Source organism: Anolis sagrei, chromosome 5, assembly GCF_037176765.1.
Source record: "Anolis sagrei isolate rAnoSag1 chromosome 5, rAnoSag1.mat, whole genome shotgun sequence".
Lineage (NCBI taxonomy): Eukaryota > Metazoa > Chordata > Lepidosauria > Squamata > Dactyloidae > Anolis > Anolis sagrei.
The window spans coordinates 96,446,249-96,456,591 of record NC_090025.1 but is presented as its reverse complement, the minus strand read 5'-3'; positions in this window follow the sequence as shown (position 1 = coordinate 96,456,591).

Sequence of the window (10,343 nt, the reverse complement as noted above, 5' to 3'; positions counted from 1 at the left end):
AACCTTGCAATGAAATTAAAGTTCTGGTAAGAAGCCAGAAGATAACTTGGCCATTTAACATCAGGCCAGCCTGTACTGGAATAAGTTCTCATTTTCTGGATTTTTCTCTCTTTTGGGAGTAAAGCAAAGTAAAGAAAAATCAACTGCTTGGAATATAATAAAGTTTTTTCACTTCCAATCAAAGCTTATCATGCAGGCAAGCTTCCACACTTTTTCCGGTCCCCGACTCTTGCAAGCCTTTTTTGCTTTCAAGCCATGGTACAAAGCTAAGCATTTGATATCTTGCAGAACTCAATTTCTCAATCAACCCAGAAAGTTCAAAGAACTTTGTTTTTGCAGATGAATACCATGCCTGGCTTGGCTGAGCTAACGGTTGATTACCGAATCTCTTTGTTTATGCCAATTAGCACCTGCCAGTAAAGACATGAACAGATGGTGAATGCCAATTCAACTGCATTTTTTTGTCATTGTTGTTGAAAAAATTCCTTTACTAGTACATGCAGAAAGGGTGAAAATAAACAAATACATACATATATGAAAAAAGAAAGAACTTGGCAATAATGTTCATAGGGAAAAATCTCCTTATAATCCCGAAGCTATAATAATAATAATAATAATAATAATAGTTGTTGTTCATTCGTTCAGTCGTCTCCGACTCTTCGTGACCTCATGGACCAGCCCACGCCAGAGCTCCCTGTCGGCCGTCACCACCCCCAGCTCCTTCAAGATCAGTCCAGTCACTTCAAGGATGCCATCCATCCATCTTGTCCTTGGTCGGCCCCTCTTCCTTTTGCCTTCCACTTTCCCCAGCATAATTGTCTTCTCTAGGCTTTGCTGTCTCCTCATGATGTGGCCAAAGTGCTTCAACTTTGTCTCTAGTATCCTTCCCTCCAGTGAGCAGCTGGGCTTTATTTCCTGGAGAATGGACTGGTTGGATCTTCTCGCAGTCCAAGGCACTCTCAGAACTTTCCTCCAACACCACAGCTCAAAAGCATCGATCTTCCTTCGCACAGCCTTCCCTAAGGTCCAGCTCGCACATCCGTAGGTTACTAGAGGGAATACCATGGCTTTGACTAGGCGGATCTTTGTTGCCAGTGTGATGTCTCTACTCTTTACTATTTTATCGAGACTGGACATTGCTCTCCTCCCAAGAAGTAAGCGTCTTCTGATTTCCTGGACACAGTCTGCATCTGCAGTAATCTTTGCACCTAGAAATACAAAGTCTGTCACAGCCTCCACATTTTTTCCCTCTATTTTCCAGTTGTCAATCATTCTTGTTGCCATAATCTTGGGGGTTTTTTTATGTTTAGCTGCAACCCAGCTTTTGCGCTTTCTTCTTTCACCTTGATTAGAACGTTCCTCAGCTCCTCCTCGCTTTCGGCCATCAGAGTGGTGTCATAATAATAATAATAATCCTTTATTTATACCCTGCCAACATCTCCCGAAGGACTCGGTGCGGCTTACAACAGGCCGAGGCCCAACACATCAATAAAACAACAGCATAACAAATGCAACAATAAATAAACTTATAAAACAAGCAATGAACATTAAAACAATAGCAATAAACATTAGACAATAACACCATGACACATTTAAAACTAAGGCTGGGCCAAATGTAATGATTAACATTTTAAAATGCTGAACATGCCAGGTGAGATGGATAGGTTTTTGGAGATAAGTCCGGTGTGCAGACCTTAATCTCTAGTAAAGTGCAATTGGGACATGATGCTAGGAGTTTCCTATTCTGGGAAGGCACACTGGAACAACCACGTCTTCAAGCTCTTCCTAAAGACTGCCAATGTTGGGGCTTGTCTGATGTCCTTGGGGAGAGAGTTCCAGAGTTGGGGGGCCACCACGGAGAAGGCCCTGTCCCTCGTCCCCACCAATCGTGCTTGTGACGCAGGTGGGATCATGAGCAGGGCCTCTCCAGATGATCGGAGAGATCGTGTGGGTTCATATACGGAGATGCGGTCACGCAGGTAGGCGGGTCCCAAAATGTTTAGGGCTTTGTAGGTAAGCACCTGCACCTTGAATTGGGACCGGAAAATGAACGGCAGCCAATGGAGCTCCTTAAACAAGAGGGTTGACCTTTCCCTCTAAGGAGCACCAGTTAACGACCTGGCTGCTGTCCGTTAGACCAGTTGGAATTTCCGGGCCGTTTTCAAGGGCAGCCCCATGTAGAGCGCATTACAGTAGTCCAATCTGGAGGTGACTAAGGCATGGACCACCCTGGCCAGATCCGCCTTCCACCTAGCTTGAAGCTACTGCCTTCAAGCTGAGTTCCACTGAAGTCAGGAAGTCTTTCTCTTACTTAATTGATTTGAGATACCTCCTCCTCCTTTTTCCTCTTCCACTTCCTCCTCTTTCAATATATTAATGCTAACGATTATATTTTATTAACATTTGTATAAAATAATAATTTATTATTATTTAAACACTTATGCACCAACATTTGTATGCATGCTTACTCTGATCCGGTGTAAAACTGGGAAAATGGAAAACAACAGAGGAAGAGAAGGCATCTGGAAGTGAAAAAGGGGATTGTTTCATCTACACATATTTAGGCTCAGGCTAAATTGCTACAGATCAAGAGAAGTAGGGTTTAGGTCAAACACCACCAAAGTGGTAAGTTTTGTGGAGGTATTTGAGCAATGCAAGATATGTGGTATGACTGTTGAGCTATCTCTAGATCTGTTAGCTCAGTAGAGAATGGTCATCATGCAGAAATGAAAAGGCAGGGATAAATCTAATGCTATGGTTGTGGTAATTCTGGGACATTATTCCCTTCTTCCTTTTGTCTATAGCTCACTGCGAGTAGCTCTTGGTGTGTATGTGTGTTTAACAAAGTATTCTGAAAGATCGGTGGGCTATTTGGTTGCAATACAGTGCAGAACCTCTGTTCAATATTCTGGTGCAGGGCTCACTTATGTGTGCACTTTGACACATTTATTTCCCTGTTTCAATAGTAACAACAACAACTGACAAAATTACCATCTGCCAGCTGCAAAAGGCCACCTTACTGGGATCTGCACGCATTATTCGACGGTACATCACACAGTTCTAGACACTTGGGAAGTGCCCGATATGTGATTCAATACAAAAGCCAGCAGAGTGATCTTGTTTGGAAGGGATAGCCAATACTCCAGAGGACAGGAGCAGGATTCAAAACGATCTTGACAGATTAGAGAGATGGGCCAAAACTAACAAAATGAAGTTCAACAGTGACAAATGCAAGAGAATCCACTTTGGCAGGAAAAACGAAATGCAAAGATACAAAATGGGGGACGCCTGTCTCGAGAGCAGTACGTGTGAAAAAGGTCTTGGAGTCCTCGTGGACAACAAGTTAAACATGAGCCAACAATGTGATGTGGCAGCAAAAAAAGCCAATGGGATTTTGCCCTGCATCAATAGGAGCATAGTGTCTAGATCTAGGGAAGTAATGCTACCCTTCTATTCCGCTTGGTTAGACCACACCTGGAATATTGTGTCCAATTCTGGGCACTACAATTCAAGAGAGATATTGACAAGCTGGAATGTGTCCAGAGGGGGGGCGACTAAAATGATCAAGGGTCTGGAGAACAAGCCCTATGAGGAGCGGCTTAAGGACCTGGGCATGTTTAGCCTGAAGAAGAGAAGGCTGAGAGGAGATATGATAGCCATGTATAAATATGTGAGAGGAAGCCACAGGGAGGAGGGAGCAAGCTTGTTTTCTGCTTCCTTGGAGACTAGGATGCGGAACAATGGCTTCAAACTACAAGAGAGGAGATTCCATCTGAACATGAGGAAGAACTTCCTGACTGTGAGAGCTGTTCAGCAGTGGAACTGTCTGCCCTGGAGTGTGGTGGAGGCCCCTTCTTTGGAAGCTTTTAAACAGAGGCTGGATGGCCATCTGTCAGGGATGATTTGAATGCAATATTCCTGCTTCTTGGCAGGGGGTTGGACTGGATGGCCCATGAGGTCTCTTCCAACTCTTTGATTCTATGATTCTATGACTCATCTTGTTGTTTTTGTAATAATAATAATAATAACAACAACAACAATAATAATAACAATACATTGTATTTGTTATTCACCTCTCATAATGGCACGAGGAGGAGTCCAATAGAATAATTTAAAAAGGCATGGCCCGACTTACCGGGCCAAGGAAGTTGCGGTGCAGGGTGTCCCCCACCGCCATTCTTGCCTCAAGGGGGCTTCTTCTTCCCAAAAGCCCCCTCGGATGGCAGGAAGGTTTCCCGCCGGCGGGTCAATTGACCAATGGCCAACTGACCACGCCTCGCTGCGGGAGAGGCCTGAGCTGGCCTCTCCCTCTCCGTGGGCAGCCTATATAAGGCTGCCCCAGGCTCCCCAGCAGGCACTGTGCCTGCAACAGCTGATCCATCCCATCCACCCTGCATGCAGTTTATGTTTTCATCGGTGGTTAACTTTGTTGTTATTTACCTTGTCCTGGTTACCTGTTAACAGTTACTTGTTTGTTTTATGCTTCTTGTCACAACTGCTTGTTGGCGTGGGGCATGGGCCCTGGATCTGGTTTGGTACCCCCCCCCCCAGCGGAATGCCTGGTGATCCCAGTGGTGCCAAGTTGCATTTGCCCAGTATTGTGCCGGCGGCACCCTGGCTTTTGCGGTATCGGACAGCAGTGCCTGATCATGATCCAGGACCCATGCTTGGCTGCCAACCCTTGTTCCTGTTATCAATAAAACAGTTGTGGCCATTGTTCATCACAACATCATGTGTGAGCGTACTTCTTGGGTTGGCTGTGGAAGGTGTAACGCACTTGCACACACAAATGAACATCAAATACATACAATAAAATATTTATATAAAAACACATCATTGTAAAAGTATACACTAAACACAGGGTACAAAAGCAACATATATCGGAAATATAATGCAAATTCAAAACTCATGATTCAGAATTGACTGGATAGGCTTGCTGGAATAGATTAGTCTCCAATTTCTGTCTAGCTTTCCATAAACTAAATAATTTTTATGGCTGCAATACTTTTTAAAACCTAATAGATTTTATGTTTGTGTGGATATTTACAAGATTGAACTGTATAACGACATTATCCCACCAGGGCTTTAAAGCAGGCAGCCCAACATTTCTGCCACCTACAGAATTCTGGGGAATATAGTTTAGGGTGGGCCTTTTGAATTCTCAGTTACAGAGGTTCTCGCCTTCCCAAACTACATTTCCCGGAATTCTGCAGGCAGCAGAAATGCAGGGGTGCCCACTGTAAAGCCCTGGTGTGATAGTATGGTTACTGTCAAAGTAAAAGCAGATTTAACACTATGTGATATCAGCTGGCCACTTTATTATTTTCAATTTTTTCCCCAAAATGTTGGATCAATGGGAAATTCCAGAAAATATGTGCAATATGTGATCCTATGGCCTAACATCTCCAACATTTGTCTTCCTGGAGATTATAAATTTGTTTCAGATGACTTTAAGTCAAGTACCAATGAAATTGAAACTTATGTGAGCTTTCCTTGAGGGAAATAGAGATTACATTCTTGATGTAGTATTAAATAACCAAGACCAATTCTTAGTTATGTTCTTCCCTGAATTCATTTCCCAGAGGTGCTCATAATTACAATTAACAATTTTTGTTTCTGAGAGGAAGGAAACCAACTGACTGATCATCTTTCAGGCTTTCCTTCCCAAAAACTGAAACATAACATAGTATGGAGAGAGTGAAATAGCAGAGCTATTTTTTCCTTCCATTCCGTTTTTTGACCAATCTTGACCAATCCTGATAAAACAGTGAAGACTAGAGACATCACACTGGCAACAAAGATCTGCATAGTTAAAGCAATGGTATTCTCCGTAGTAACCTATGGATGTGAGGGCTGGACCATAGGGAAGCCTGAGCGAAGAGTTCTAAGAGTGCCTTGGACAGATTTGTATGTGCACCTCTTCTGAAATCTAAAACCCCTGTTTGCCCCGGTTTAAAACCCATGATTTAGTGCTGTCTGGAAGTGCCCTTAGTGAAGAAAATTTTGATTCCTTTTCAGTTCTACATCTAATTTTAGTGCTACATTAATCACACTGTTCATGATTAGCATTGACTAAGAACCTCATCAGATGAGTGTAGGGCTCTGTTTCCATCTTCCACAGATACCATCACATGATGTAAGGGCACTTCCAGTGGGACTCCATTGGGTTCCATTTCCACAGTGCATAGAAATGGGGGTCCATCCCTGTCTTCAGGAGTCAAGTGCTACCCAACTCCAAACAGCTTTAAGATGGGAGGAAGTGGGGAAAGACAGATATCAATGCAGTAAGAATGTGGAATGCTTGGCCATCTCACAAGACCAGGAAAGATGGAAGGGAATGGGTTAGATGTTTTCCTCCACTTTTCTCCATTTCCTTCCGCTCCATCTTATGAAGTCCTAAATTGTTCTTCAGATCAATTGACATTTAGTAAATGGTGCTCTGTCCAGATTTTTCTTTAAGCAATCAAAGGAACATAAGAATATGCCTGGACTGTATACACACAAAGTTCTGCTGGGTAAAACTGAGGTTTAATACATCTATTGATCCAACAAGATTAAGTCTACTGAATCAAGAAGGCTTATATAATTGTTGACTTAACAAATGCACATTGATTAAGGGCCCGTTCAGACAGGCCTGTCTCAGCTTTACTGAAGGCCTCCAAACGACACCTCCTGGAGCCCAAAGGTTCAGGAGGGCAACCACCCCCTCTACCCAGCCCCCGACTTAGCCCCTAAAACTTCATGAAAACATTCCTAGCTGCCAGGGAGCCACTCCTCATGTCCTCTTGGCACAGTAAAATGATGCATGAGGAGATCCGGGGGGGGGGGGGATTTTTCCTCTCCCCTTCCATATCAGGTCTCATTTTCTCACACTAGGAGGACATGAGGAGAGGCTCCAGAGTGGCCAGGGAAATTTTTAATAAGTTTTAGGGGCTAAATTGGGGGCTTTGGGATGGCTACATGATATCCGGATTTCAATCAATAGCATGTAGTCATCCTGGGAGGGAAAATCTAGAGGCTGTGGGAGGAGGTGGGGACTAGAACCTGTGCTGAAGCAAATTACTTTAACCTGTTTTGGCATGGGTTTTAGTGATGTGTGGAAGAGATCTCAGTGAATTTAGATTCAAAGCTCTATCTAATCCAACCTTGAATCTTAATTTTCAAAATATCACCCAAATTGGAAACCTTCAACTGTCTGGCCCTTCCAACCAATCACTGATATATATTTTCTGTTCATCGTGGGAGTTCTGTGTGCCATATTTGGTTCAATTCCATCATTGGTGGAGTTCAGAATGCTCTTCGATTGTAGGTGAACTATACATCCCAGTAACTGCAACTTGCATATGTCAAGTTCTATTTTCCCCCAAGAGCGCCCCTGGGCAAAATCAACTATACTGTGAATGCTTACTTTGTGTAATGGGTTGAACCGCCCCTGGCTATCTAACAAAATGCCCTTAATGGACCAAAACTAACCAAATGAGTTTTAACAGGGAGAAAAGTATCATACTATATTTTGGCAACAAAAATGAAATGCACAGATATAGGATGGGTGACACCTGGCTTGAAAACAGTACATGTGAAAGGATTTTGGGATTTGGCAGCTAAAGAAACCAATGCAATTCTAAGCTCCAGCAATAGGAGTATAGTGTTGGGATTCAGAAAAGTTATAATACTGCTCTATTCTGCTTTGGCCAGACCTCAACTGGAGTACTGGGTCCAGTTCTGAGCACTACAATTCAAGTAAGATATTGACAAGCTAGAACACGTCCAGAAAGGTCAACCAAAATGATCAAAAGTTTGGAAGGAGCTGGGTATGTCTAGCTTGGAGAAAAGAGGCTGAGAGGAAACATTACATCCATGTTTCAATATCTAAAAAGTAGGGCTGGGTAACAATGGAAAAATTGGTTTCTAAACTCGTTTCGTTTTCAGGGGGTTTTTGCGTTTCATTTTTTTAAAGAATTCCGAAATTTTTCTTTAAAAAAGTTCAAAATATACGAAATTTCGTAAAATTACAAATTGATTATGAAACAATTACGAATCGATTACGAAACAATTACGAATCGATTCGTTAATGGCGGACGCGATTGCGCAATATGCTAAAAAACCCTCCAAATGGGACAGGGGGAACTTCTGAAGCTTCCCTCTCCCTCTGTTGTTGACTGCTGGTGTGATAATTTATTTTTTATCACTGATAAAACAAACAACAACCCTAAAACTTGCACCAGACATACGGAAATAATTACGAAACAATTACGAAACAATTACGAATCAATTTCGAAACAATTACAAAACAATTACAAAACAATTACGAAAGAAATTGGAAAAATTCATTTTGATTTTTAATTACCCCTGCATGGCTCAATATCGGATTGTAAGCTAATTTAAATACGAATTTATAACGAATTACGAAATTAACGAACAAAACCGCCCAACCCTACTAAAAAGGTATCTCATTGAAGAGGGGGCAAGGTTGTTCTCTTCTTCTCTTGAGTTTAGGACCTGGAACAATGGATTCAAATTGGAGGAAAAGAGATTTCACCTAAAATTTTAGGAAGAACAGTTAGAGCTGTTACCAGTGGAATATGCTGCCTCAGAGAGTTGTGGCATCTCCTTTTCCTGAAAATTTAAAGTAGAGGCTAGATGGCTATCTGTCAGGGATGCTTTGATAGTGTTTTCATGCATGGCAGGGGTTTGGACTAGATGCCTATGATTCTATTATTCTCTCTCTCTCTCTCTCTCTCTCTCTCTCTCGCTCTCTCTCTCAACTATGATTCTATGATTCTCTTCCCCACAACCCTCCACCCCCATGAAAAGTCTCACACAGGGGCGGCTCAACCATTATGCAAAGTAAGCATTTGCAGTATAGTTGATTTTTCCCAGGGGCGCTCTTGAGGCGCTCTTGGGGGAAAATAGACCTTGACATATGCGAGTTGTAATTCCTGGGATGTTTAGTTCACCTAAAATCAAAGAGCATTCTGAACTCCACCAATGATGGAATTGAACCAAATATGGCACACAGAACTTCTATGATGAACAGAAAATATATATCAGTGATTACTTGGGGGGGGGGGGGACCAAAATACTGTTTGCTTACCATTGAAAATTACCTTGGGCCGTCTCTGGTCTCACACCACCATATCCCCTTCCTTTCGATCCTGCTGAGACAATGTTGAAATCTCAGAGAGCAACATAACATGAAGTCTTGTAAGTAGCTTGTCTGCAAACTCTGTATTATCCCAAAACCCAACAGTGTCAGAAGCAGTCGAGCGCTTTCAGTGTTTAGCCTACTTCAGTGCCATGTGATGGAGCCATGGTCCATCATTCTACATGCAGCTGAGCTAACACCACACCTTAATTTATTCAAACAGTAGAAAGGATCTAGTATTTTCCATGGTGTGTTTACTCAGGCATCCATGTATGCTTATTATCATAGAGCAGTAATATGTCAGTAATAGAAATATCATACAATCTGAGTTATTTTGGTAAAGAGCCATTACCCAACAGGGTACCTATTAATACCAGTTGAATTAAGATTTATGCTGACTAGTCTGATTTTAATAAGATGTAATGAGTAGAATATATGAAAGCTCTATTGTAGTCTTTCTGCCAAGTGGAAAATGGTAACTCCAAAATGCTTATTAGAATGTTATCGTAACTTGCAACCTTTGAGAATCCAAACCCAAGATATCCACAGGGACCAGTAGTCTCTTTCTGACATCCTGTTTACATAAAGTTTTGCCTTAGTGGCTATTGCTAGGAGAATATATTTCCTGAACATGTAAAACATGTGCAATTTCTACTTAAGTGCTTACCTGTAAAGTGGGGGCGCAATGTAGAATTCTATTGGTAGCAGCTGTGATGGATAAACTTACTCCAGCCTTGCCAATTTAATATGACATGAAAGAAGACTAAATGTTCCCCAGAGAACCACAATGCATTGAACAATTTGGAAGGAAGATATTATCCTCGGTTCCAAAACATAAATGGAATTGAGGAATATTATAGCCCAGTACAGTTTCTTTCTTAGGAATTTCCCTATTTTTCTTAAGTTTATATATGGAAAAAACAAACATATTATTGCTGCATATCCCTTCTTGGAAGGATAGGTATTTCCCTTCGGATTATTCACTATTAGAACTTAGATTCAACATGGCAGGTGTTTTGAGTTACCACTGCTGCTTCTCCTTCCTCCTCCTCTTCCTCCTGTCTATTTAACTGTCTCAAAAATCTATGGTAGTTGAGTTAAAAATATAATCACTTACTATCGTCTCCACGTGACAGAGAGGCAGCTTGGTTTGAGCAATTGTTTATGACCTAATGCTATGACAAGTTTATATGTGATC